Source organism: Gymnodraco acuticeps, unplaced genomic scaffold (genome assembly GCF_902827175.1).
Source record: "Gymnodraco acuticeps unplaced genomic scaffold, fGymAcu1.1, whole genome shotgun sequence".
NCBI classification, from domain to species: domain Eukaryota; kingdom Metazoa; phylum Chordata; class Actinopteri; order Perciformes; family Bathydraconidae; genus Gymnodraco; species Gymnodraco acuticeps.
Genome location: NW_022991513.1, coordinates 2,169,896 through 2,182,663, shown reverse-complemented (window position 1 = coordinate 2,182,663; position 12,768 = coordinate 2,169,896).

Genomic DNA, 12,768 nt, shown 5'->3' with positions numbered 1-12,768 from the left:
CACCCAACTACCTCCACTTCTAGCTTAGTTTGAATACATATTCCCACCAAATAAAACTGTTTCTGTTTATAGATCATGCTCAACTGTGGCAGTGATGCACATTGGTTCCAATCGCCACAGGCAAAAATACTGACCAACTTATTTCCATGTGACATGTCACATGATTTTGCATCATGTGAGAAGAGCCTGTTGGGATCATTAAACATGCCTTCAGTGGTATTGTGTTATTCTTTCCCATATTCCTTATGTTTTCTATTCTCTAGTGCTGTTATATCAACAAAATCAGTAATGAGCCTGGGGGGGGGCATGGCCCGCGAATGACCCCCCCCCCATGACTCCGACCCTGCCTACTCAGTTAATAACCCATGTCCATTTCGCCATGCGTAAATGGAGCATCACATTCCCAGGGAATATAGCATTAAAAAATGAATATTCTCCCTCAGGGAACGAAGGCTTACTCGGGCTACCTGTCGTTTATAAAAAGTAGGCTATAGAGATCGAGTCTCACTTGTTAAAAACGATCAAGAGAGGGGTAAAAAAGCAGCTCTCTAAGTGCCGACAGGCAGGAGAGAGGGCATGCAATTGAAAAACCCCGACATTACTCATTCTATTCAGTACTGAATGTGTCAGAGGAATGGGAGAAATCCCTCAAATACAAACGAATAAAAGAACAGGGGGAAGACCAAGATGCAGCAGTGCAAATGTCTTTCACTGTCATTCCTCCGTGCAACGCCGTAAAGGAGGTGAGGAGGAGGAAAGAAGCCATCCAAAGTTATCACTCTCGATCTAAAACGAGCTTGTGATAACCTTTGGCATAAAAACCGGGTTAGGGCGCAAAACAGCTTAGCTGCCATCTCCTTGGATCCGGAGACATGACGGAGCCACCGAGAGAGCAGACCAATCACTCACCCTTTTAGCTGATGTCAGAGCCAATAGCAGAGCTACTTTGGCTGACAAAAACTTCAGGGGAACCTGATCTAAAGGTTTAAATGGAGCTTTACTCAGTGCGCGTAACACTAAAGCCGAACCCATTGAGGCGCCAAAGCGCGTGACACAGGTCTGAGTCTCTGTGCTCCCCGTAGAAAACGTTTTGTCAGAGGGTGACTACACACCGTGCTGACACCAATCTACGTGGCAAGATGAAATGGCAGCAGCATATGTTTTTCGACCGTGCTATAAGCCAATTCCTGTCCAGCAACAGCTGGAGGAACGACAGCACGAGGCAGGGGGCCCAACGGGGTCCAGGATTTTCCCTACACACCAAACGGAACATTGTCCATTTGGCTGTGTAGGATGTGTGTTCAGCAGCTGCGCTGATTGAACACCTCCCTGGCGATTTATGTAGGCCGCCGCTGCTTTGTTATCTGTTCGAATCAACACATGTTGATTGTACAGCAACAGGGCGAAGTGCTGGATTACTTTCTATATAGTAATTCCAGCACGTTTAATATGGAGAGACATGTGACCCGGCCACTGTCCTCCCACTGCCTGCGACATGCACGTTCCTCAGCCTGCGAGAGATGCGTCTGTGAGCACTGTGGTGTGTGACGTCACTCTGCTCAGGGGCATCCCACTGACGTGGAGATTTTTCCAGTGGGTTCAATCCAAACCCACGGAAGGAGGAATGTACACCGTGCGTCTCCTCTGACGCACGGGGTCGATACGCAGGCGAATAAACCACCTCTGGAAGTCTCCTCACTGTGAAGGAGACCCAGGGGGATCACCACGTGACCAGCTGATATCATCCTTAACAGCTGCATCACGGAGAGGGCTGTCACCGCCCCGCGGGGTGTGACGCGCCGGAGGAGAGCTGTCCGAGATGCTTAAAAACCAATAGGTTTTTAAAGACAGCCGGTTTATGCAGCGAGCCATGCTGCCTATAACTGACAGGTCAGGGGCAGCCGGCTTAACCGGTGAGCCTTGCTGCTTATTATTATTATTATCCATCTGTCCATCGAACACGCGCGTCGCCACTCTGAGAGCGCGCGACCTGCTCTGGATGTGCTGTGGTTGTCATGGTGACGAGCCACGTCAGAGCCCTCGCCGCCGTTGCCCGTGAAGCAACCCAAGAGGGGCCCGGTCCGAAAAGGCTGCGAGGGGGCCTCCACACACTGCATCTCACACCGGCTCTCATCCTGTCTCTGTTTAGGAGAAGGCTCGTAAACTGGACATTGAGGCGCGTTCACCCTCAAACCTGCAGAGGAATGAGCGGAGGTGTGTGCAGTGCTATTCACACAGTGCGTAATAACAGCCCTGGGCTCATTACGACCGTGTGTAGTAGGCACATCTGGGACAGAGGAAAAACCGTGCTGCCTGCTAACCGACAGGTTAACAGCTGCACCGGAGGAGAGCTGTCACTTTCTCCATTCTCTGCTGTGAGAGTCGCGCTCTCATGAGGGCTGAGTTCAATTCCACTCCCAGTTAAATGTCTGGGAGGGAAGAGGACAGCTCTTCTTCCAGTTGATAATGAAACCCAGGCTTGACAGATGAGATATGAACTGTATCGTCTGAAAAACCGCCTCCTCCCTGGAGCGAGCCAGCCACAGCCGGTCGTCCAGGCAAAATAACCCTCATCCCCATTCTGAGTAGCTGCTCCAACCGTCTCCACCCACTTTGAAAAAAGTGTGTGGAGCCAGGAATGAGAAACGCAGGAATTTGCTGTGTTTCGGGATGATGGTTACGTGGAGGTAAGCATCCTTCAGGACTATGGATGTGCACCTCCCTGGTGAACACACTCCAGCACCTGTTTGATCGTCAGCATGGGAAAAGGCCATTCCCTTGTTGGACACTGACAGATCGAGGATGGGTCCCCCCGCCCCGTCTCCTTCGGGACCAGAAAATAGCGGGAGTAACAACCCCTGATTTTCTTCCCTTTGAGGAACCCCGGGAAAAGGCTTTCTTTAACCAGAGTTCCTGCCGCTCTGCACGGAGCGCGAGACACTGTTCCTGGGATGACAGGACTTCCTGTATCCCAAAGAACTGCGGGGGGAGAGGCGAATTGCAGAGACTACCCTCTGCCCATCCGCCTGCTCATCCATCTGTCCATCAGACACACTCGCCGCCACCCTGAGTACCATACAGTACTCTGATAGCGCCGGGTGTACATTCTCTGGCTGTGCTGTGGTTGGTGACAAACCATGCCAGAGCCCTCCACACGCTGCATTTCACACAGGCTCTCAATATGTCGTCGTTTAGGAGAATACTCGTAAACTGCGCGTTCACGCTCAACACCACTGGATGAGCGGAGGTGTGCAGTGCTGTCCACACGAGGCGTAATAATGGCCCTCTGTGGGCTCATTACGACCGTGGGTAGGAGGTGTCTGAGACAGAGGAAAAATCCATGCTGCCTAAACCCAAAAAGTTTACAGTAGACGGATTTGAAATAGCAAGCCCAGCTGTTTTATTAACCGATAAGTTAAAAAACCCAGCCGGCTTTAGGCAGCGAGCCATGCTGCCAAGTAACCAATAGGCTATTGGCAGCTGGCTTAACCGGGGAGCCTTGCTGCATATTAACTTCCCTCTGTCCATCTAACCCACGCGCCGTCACTCAAGGCGCGAACCTGCTCTGGATGTGCTGTGGTTGTCATGGTGAAAAGCCACGCCAGAGCCCTCCAGACGTTGCATTTCACACAGGCTCTCCTTATGTCGCGTTTAGGAGAAGGCTCGTAAACCGGACATTTATGGTACGTTCACGCTCAACACCCCTAAGGATGAGCGGAGGTGTGTGCAGTGCTGTCCACACTGTAATAATGGCACTCGTGGCTTATTACGACCGTGTGTAGGAGGTATGGGACAGAGGAAAAAAATCCGAGCTTCCTAAAAACCAACAGGTTTTAAAGACAGCCGGTTATGCAACGAGCCATGCTTGATTGATTGAAAAGTGTATTAACAGCTTGTATATTGGGTACAGTACAGTACAGCTCAAAACATACAATTGTTAAGGGGATGCAGACCAGAGAAAGACTTTCGTCTTGTTTACATCAGGGTCCCCCATTTCCTCAGGGTCCCCCATTTCCATTGCTGTCTATAACCGACAGGTTAGGGGCAGCCGGCTTACCCGGTGGGCCTTGCTGCTTATTATTTTATCAATCTGTCCATCGAATACACGCGTCGCCACTGAGTAATACTCTGAGAGCGCACCATAGACTGTAGGAGCGCACGCATGTTTTGGATGTGCTGTGGTTGTCATGGTGACGAGCCACGTCAGAGCCCTCGCCGCCGTTGCCCGTGAAGCAGCCCAAGAGGGGCCCGGACCAAAAAGGCTGCGAGGGGCCCTCCACACGCTGCTTCTCACACCGGCTCTCATCCTGTCTCTGTTTCGGAGAAGGCTCGTAAACTGGACATTGAGGCGCGTTCACGCTCAAAACCCGCTGAGGGAATGAGCGGAGGTGTGTGCAGTGCTATTCACACAGTGCGTAATAACAGCCGGCTCATTACGACCGTGTGTAGTATAGGCACATCTGGGACAGAGAAAAACCGTGCTGCCTATAACCGACAGGTTAGGAGCATCAGGTTTAACCGTCAAGCCCTGCTGTTTAATAACCTACTGGTTAATTACAGCTGGCCTGTGCCGCGAGCCCCGCTGCCGCGCTAACCCAACAGGTTACAGCCGGCTCAAACGGCGAGCCCCGCTGTCTGTTAACCGTATACAGGTAACAAACAGCTGGCTTGTGCCGCGAGCCCCGCTGCCGCGCTAACCAACAGGTTACAGCCGGCTCAAACGGCGAGCCCTGCTGTCTGTTAACCGTATACAGGTAACAAACAGCTGGCTTACCTCCGCACGCTGTATTACACAGCGGCCCTCCTCATGTCGTCGTTTAGGAGAAAACTCGTAAAACGGACATTGAGGTTCACGCTCAAACCTGCTTGAGGAATGAGCGGAGGTGTAGGAGGCACATTTCTGACATAGGAAACAAACCCGGGCTGTCTAATCAACCGACAGGTTTGAAAGACAGCTGGTTTGAGCCGTAAGCTTTGCTGCCTAACAACCGACAGGCTGTGAGGCAGCCGCTTATGCAGCTTTTTTTTATGTCATCCGGAGGAGAGCTCTCCTGAACCGGGGGAACGGGGAGATCTCATTAGGCGGCTGCCTTTCCGATGATCTCCGGGAGTTCCTGGAGAATACCGCCTATCGACGGCAGAGCCGTGATGGCGGATAGAGGGACCCGTTGACCCGTCGTCAGCCCGGCAGCCGAACCTAGGCTCGGCTACCGGGCTGACCCCGGGCCCCCGCCCCGTCTCCCCCGCCGGAGGAGAGGGAGACAGGGCGGGGGAACCACATGGTGATCCGTGAATGGAGGGGAAGGAGTCGCCTGACTGCTGCCTGCCACTCTGATCCAATAAATAAAGGGCTTGGTCCACAGAGTAAAACTCCTGGACTAGCCAATCATCCTCGGCCGCAGCAGCGAGAGCGTCCGCTCTCCACTGCCTGCGGGCCAGAGGGAGACGGACACAATGAGTGCACGACACCTGGGGAGCAGTGGCGGCTGGTGGAAAATATTTTTGGTGGGGCTTTTGATATAGTGAGTAAAACAATTTTTTTTGGGAGAAATTACCCCTTAAATTAGGACTTCTGGTGATGTAATGGCGCGTTTCCAGTGCAGCGCGGAGCTCGCTTTAACGGTGTGTCCACACAGCAGCTTTGACCAAATCTTGAAAATCCTGGAACTGGGCGTGTCTGACAGCTTGGGGATTTCGCGACCAACAACCAATCACATGAATATCCCGCCCCCGACACACAAAGCAAAAAAACCCGGTTCTTCTACACTATTGTCAAAATGGATGCCGGTTATGTAGCAAGGGTAGCAAGTGTAGTAGCATATTTATTTTTTTAACATTTTGAACATTTATGAGATTAATGTTTATGGTGCTATTTTATGCTACATTCCATGCTGGCTAATGATACTGTCTATGCTTGCTAGCAACGAAGTAAACTAGCAACGAAGTAAACTGGATATAAAATCCCCAAACAAGCGAAAACCTACGAGTTTCACCCACTGTCTCTGCCACCTCCCTCCATGCCTGGTTCCTCCGGTTTGTATCCCGGTAAGTAAATAGGGACTGGTCATAAAGAACCGGGTGATTTGCTACCGCAATAACTAACTTCTCCTCCATTTTTGTGGAATATAGAAATGAACTGCGGGTCTGGTTCTCCCAGCTTGCACGCGGTTTGATTGGCTAGCGCTTGAACTGTCAGATTTGCATAAACGGATCTGATTGGCTGTCGCTTCCAGCTCAGCCTCAAAAGTTGAACATTGTTCAACTTTGGAATCCTGAACATCCTGGAAATCTTCGCCTCGCCCCCCCACAATGCAGTTCGGCGACAAGCGAGGGAAAGTGACGTCATCCCCATTCAAAGTCAATGGGCGGAGACGCGCTGGAAGCGGTGGACAAATCGCCAAAAGCTGCTGTGCGTACGGGCCGTAAAATGCTGCGTTCAGACCGGACGCGATGCGAATATTCGCTTCGCTCTAAACGCTCCTATCGCATCGCTCTAGTCGCTCGAGTTTCCCCTCGGCTGCCAGCCGTGTTTACTCGCATCATTCAAACAAGACGCGCTGGCTCGGGAGCTACAACTACAACAAAATGAACATATTTTACCGTGATTAAATTGTAACACGTTTCTAAATGATGCCGACATAACAACATACTGATACCGGTTAGTAAAAACCATGAATTAATGCTTTGACAAGTCTGCAGACGAAAAACCTTTTAGAATGCTTGTTTTCTGAATGGAGCTTGGCTAAGCTAACGTTATATATGTTCCGACCGTCCACACTCACAACAACGGCCTATACAGACATAAATAAACCAGCGACTGTATTCTCCATGACACAGACAGTCTGTGGTTTGTACTTGTTTAACTTTTGTCTAGTTTCTGAACAGATCGTATCTGTTTGAAGAGCAAGCATGGGAAACAAAAGATAGCATTTACCTGTTTGCATCCAGCTAGCCTCGTTGATACGTTTTGTCTTTTTCGGTCCAAGGTCTTTAAGTATCAATTTATCTCCCAAACTTCTCCTTTGGAAAGGATTGGAGAGTAGCTCTTGCACGGAATCAGTAGCGTGGGGTGGGGAAAAATGTAGGGGAAGCCAATGTTTTTGGGTCGGGGGGGGGGGGGGGTGGTCAATAACGTAACCAGATGAGTGATTACAGCGCCCGGTAACATTTTACACACATTTGTATCATACAGATGCAGGACTTGTACACGCCTGTTATCTAAGCGACAGGTCCGCATGCACTCTCCAGCTGAAACTCTCTCGTCTTATTAATTTAAGCATTTTCTTATTAATTTAAGCATTTTCTTATTAATTTATGCCAACCTCCCCCCACCAATGCAATACCAGCCGCTCAATGCGCAGTGCAGATTCGGTAATTAATAAATAAGAAGCATTCATTCACAAACTAAATCAGGAGACCTTTAAAGTTTTACGTTCACATCAAAGTATCAGTATGCGTTGTGTTGATAATGGACGAGACCCGCCGAGTCAGCGTAAAGTTGAGACGATCTCTGTTTAATGTCTGAATCTGATAACAGATAAAATGATCAGTTTTACATACATTTCCCTCAGTGACTCCTCTCATTGCTTGGAACGTTTACAAAAAGGGAAGAGGAAACGTGAGGGACACAATATATACAAAAAGTAAAATCACAAAGAAAGGAAATTAAAGTCCTCACAACAATAAACTCCTGAGCACAGCTCTCCGACCTTGCCAGGTATTTAACATTCAATAAAATGAAGAACACAGAATACAATAATATAAAACACAGAATGTGTGTGATTATACAAAATTAAATTAAATAAACCCCACTGCATATTTACATCTGTTACACTAACACACACTGCAAGTGCAGCAACAGTCCTCGTCTCTGTAATTAGTTCAGTCCGTAGTCCAAAAGTAACACAAAAATATAAACAATCTCATCTATTCAGGTGATCGGGCCCTATATGGCATGCTATCTGCGGTGCTGATTTTCGGATAGCAGCACCCTGTGCTAATTAAACAACTGCAATAAAACAACTACTTCAGACTGAACACCTGCAGCTAAATCCAGGCAAGCAATGCACAATAACCAACAGAACCACATCAGAAATTGCACACATAGCTACACGGGCAGTTCAGGCAACAGGTATGCACAGAGAGAAAGGGGTGTGCATTTCACTCACCCTATTTGAAGAGGAAGGCCATTCTCCTGTCTTTCATGGTAGCGAAGTGGTCAATAACAATGTCATAGAACTTCCCAGCGGCCTTTAGGTCCTCCACAACAACAGAGTCAATGGATATTGTGGCTAGGTTGACAAGTCTGTCCTGTCCACACGTGTTCCTCAGATACGTTTTGATCCTTTTTAGACAGGAAAAGGAGCGCTCTGCTGATGTGCTGGTGGCTGGTATCGTGAGCATGAGCTGGAGCAGCTTGTAGACCTCGGAGAGTGTGCCCTGTAGGTCATCCTCAATAAGAAGCTGTATCAGCTCTCCTGGTGGCTTGTGAAACAACCTGTTGTTGTACAGCGTGTGCAGCTCATTCCTTAACTTCTGCTCATCAAAGAATGGATACGTGTTGATCAGCTGAGCCAGCTCACTGCTGGGAAATGCATCAGGGTTGCAGAACGATGTGAATGATGTGTGTTCCAGTATCCGAAAAAAGTGCAGGTGCTCCATATCTGCAAATCTTTGGGTCATGTGCAACACTATGCCGTCAACAATCTGGAAGTAAAGACGCCGGAAAGACACAACCGTTTCCTCGTCTCCTTCTTGGTGCTGGTTAAACCCTTGCTCCAGGTCGTCCCAGCCGCGGCGACGTCGTTTACGTCGGGGCACAGGATCGCCGACTGCTTTGACCGTGTCATCGTAAATGCGACTGAATGTCTCATCTGTTCTTGTGGCTTTGAGAGCGCTGAGAGTGCTCATGATCCGATCCTGGCATTTTTTTATGTCCGCCGTCTTGCTTTGCAGAACCTGGAAGACTGGTTCTGTGAGGCCGAAAATGGACTGAAAGACCCCGAGCAGGAAGGTGAAGTCAAAATCCTCAAGTTTTTGCTTCAAGGAAGCACTCTGTGCAATGGTCTCTTTGTCCCATCCCGGCTCTGTCATTATCCTGTCAAAAGCGATACAGAGCGACCCGCGTCCTTCATGGATGGCGTGTACTGCGCGGCTTTTAAAGTTCCACCTCACAGCAGAACCCCCTGGTACACGCACAGCTGGATCAACTTCAGACAGTAGTGCTGATCTCTTACATGAACGTGAGAAAAAATTGTGGAAGGCATCGAGATTGGCAAAAAACAGTTTGGCTGCTTGGATGTTGTTTGTGCCTTGTGCTAAAACCAAATTTAATTTGTGAGCATAGCAGTGGATGAATAGCGCATTGGGGCAGTGTGCTTTCACTAAAGCCTGAACGCCACCGTGCTGTCCACTCATGCAGCTTGCTCCGTCATAAGTCTGACAAATCAGTTTGTTTGTTGGGCTGTAGTTCCCGATGGCTCTCATGACAACTGATGTTACAGCTTTTGCATCTCTTTCTAAGCTGACATCAAAAAAGCCGAGGAAACGTTCACACACACTGCCTTTTTCATTCACATATCTGATTATGATAGTGAGTTGGCACTTATTGGAGATGTCTGATGTGTCATCCACTTGTACAGCAATGAAAGGAGAAATGTGTATTTCTTCATCAGTCTCATCCTGGATACAACGAGCTATGCTCTCAATTATGTCATTTTGTATGGTGTTTGACATACCACTGAAGACTGTTGACGATCCCAAGTGCTCCGCGAGTGCAGTGTCAAACTCTGCAAATGCACGTACCAGCTCTACAAAATTGCCCCTGTTAGAGCTGCCAGCGGCCTCATTGTGTCCCCTGAATGCTTGCTCTTGACGTGCAAGGTACAGGGCAGCAATGATGAGTTTCCTCAGAATATCCCGGTTCTTTTTTACTTGTTCGTTGTGCTTCTTTGTGCTAATGGTTCTTGCTACATCCAGAGCCTCGTCAATCCTGACGCGTCCAAAAAGCTTTAATTTCACAGCACAATCTATATGATTTTTAGATTTACCGTCCCTCTCAATTGCCCGTGACAGGTTGGCAAGGTCGATGAATCCTGAAGTTGCCCAAGGATTGTTCAGGGAGCACGAACCCTTGTCAAAAAGAAGACATGGCCAGCAAAATAGACGCTGAAGTTTAGCGCTTCCAGTTAGCCACTCCGTGCGGACATAATTGTCCTCATTGAACGTCCGATTAGATCCCTTATTCCTCTGTGTACACAGCTCGAGTGCGGGCGTTGTCCTGTCATCTGCTTTAATTTTTAGTTGCTGCTGTAGCGGAAGTTTAGTGAAGTTATGCTTAATTAAGTACGCCAAATCTCCTCCCTCCATAATGCTTCATTTGCTTGATCATTTCTAACGGCGGTGATGACAGTTACAGTATTCAAATTGATGTTGATGTGATTGGATGGCAGTGTCCAATCAAATCGCCAGCCGCCAGCCGCCCCTGAAGGGAAGCTAGAGGCGGCTGGCTTCCCCTGGCATGGCCCTGACCAATCACAGGTTGGCAGGGGCATCACGTGGGCCTCATCTGATTGGTTAATCCCTCAATTTTTTTTCACCAAGGGAAGCTAGATTCTGCTGGCCTCCTCTCGCAACAGTGAATGCAATCTACTGTTTCACCATGACATCTAGAGGGGCGCTGTTTCACTCTTTGTAAAATACTCAATGAGAATGGGGGAGAGACGGAGAGACGGTCCGGCAGGAACACACAGGAAAGTAGAATTACAGAAACAAAACAAAGTGTTTTTATTTATTTATTTAAGTTATAACTACAATCCGAAAAAACAGGGGAAGCCTGGCTTCCCTTGGCCTCCGGGAGAAAACGCCACTGCACGGAATTGGGTGCGGACCGAGGTCCGGCGACTTCACCTGCACACCATTCTAAATACTGCGTCACCTTGGTCACTCACGAGTCTAAAAAACAACTCACGTCACGTAAGCAACGTGGGCGCCAACGTGAGCGCCCTCGTGACCAAAATATTTGACGGCGCTGATTGGCTGAAATTATGTTTCGGCGGCACAGTTTACTATTGAGACTTTTGCAACGTGCTGGTTGTTGCTGTTTGTCTCGGGGGCTCCGCCCGGTAATGATAAACTAATGCCATGGGCAAGGCCAGGCAGGAAACATGTGACTTATCAGTAACTTTAGACATCGTAACACAATTTTAAACGAGATTTTATTATAGATTATACATTTTACTGATACTAATTGTATGATATTTACCTTGTTCATTAAAAATAAAAATAAAAATTTTTTTTTAATATTTTTTTTTATTTAATATTTTTTTAATATATTTTTTTGAATGTGGGAAGAGGTGGGGCGGCGCCCCTATGGGCCGGCCGCCATTGCTGGGGAGTGAGAGCCGCGCGTTTGCGTGCTCTAATCCCCGGCAAAACTCACACCGTGAGCTCCGGTCGTAACTCATATGTCGGGTTGACACTGGGCCCCCACCCTGTTTCCCCCGTCCGGAGGAGAGGGAGGATGGGCCCAGGGGAACCAGGAATGCTTGCTCTTTTAGTAAGTAGCTCTTAAAAGAACTTGTTTTGCCTGTCAATGCTTCTGCAACGGAGTGCTGAAGAAAAGTAGGAGTGGATTGTAGGGCCTACTTCCTATTTATACGGAAGTGAGCCCGGAGGTGGGGCCCACGTCATAGGTGGGCGTGGAATAAATCTGTCAGTGCTGCACACGTGCAGTGGGATTACCCAATTCTTTCACACACAGTGACGTCACGAGCTACCCACAATGCAACACGCGCCATATATATATATATAAATACGCCATTATCATGGAGGTGCAAATATCCTGGAAGTGCAAATATAAACAGCTAGCTAACGTAGCAAGGCAGAGCGCACTAGGTTTTTTTTCTGAATTAACGACCGAAGAAATCGCTGCATGTCTTCGGATTACATCTCTGGACTTGAGGGGTGTGCTCTAGGTCGTTACCAGCGTAAACTAGAGCTGTGTGGGTTGTCGGATTGCCCTTACAGACTGCATCGATTTTGGCTGCATCTACGTCTAATTTCTGGAAACACCAGGTGAATACCCCACTTGTCACAATAATATTATCATGCCATTGCATATATGTGGTATTTTAGAGTTGACTAGATATTGATTAAGGCAATAGACTATGATATTCAGTACAGGAAGCTTAGCAACACCTAGACGGTGTACGGCTAAACCCTTGGCCTGCTTGCACCTCGCGTAAAACGGCGGATATCGGAAGTACGGTGTCGCCCTCGGACCAATACCCGTATGTGTGTATGAAAGAATAGCGATAGCCTTAGAGGGCGAAGCCTTATACGCAGGGGTGCACATCACTTTTTTGCCCTGGTTCTCAAAGGAGCACCTGGAGATGTTGCTTGGTGCTCATCCATAAAATGAAATAAATCGTAACTTTTGAGGGGGTCTTGACTTTATTAGACACACGGCACTAAACACACACACTGAGGTGAACACAGAACACACATGCAGAGGTGAACACAAGACAACATTAGCACGACCAGTAATCCTACAAGCTGTCATCACTACCCTCCTGACTGTTCTCCTCACTGTCTTCCTCTCTGTCAGACATGGTAGCTGATGATGTAGGCCTACTTACTTTCTCTCTGGTTGAGTCTGCGATTAGCTGCTTGCATCCACAAGTCAACAGCTGGTTTTGGGTCGAAAGTCTCTGTTGTCATCTTAGACAAGTGGATGTAATCAAATAAGTATGTGAACATAACCAATAA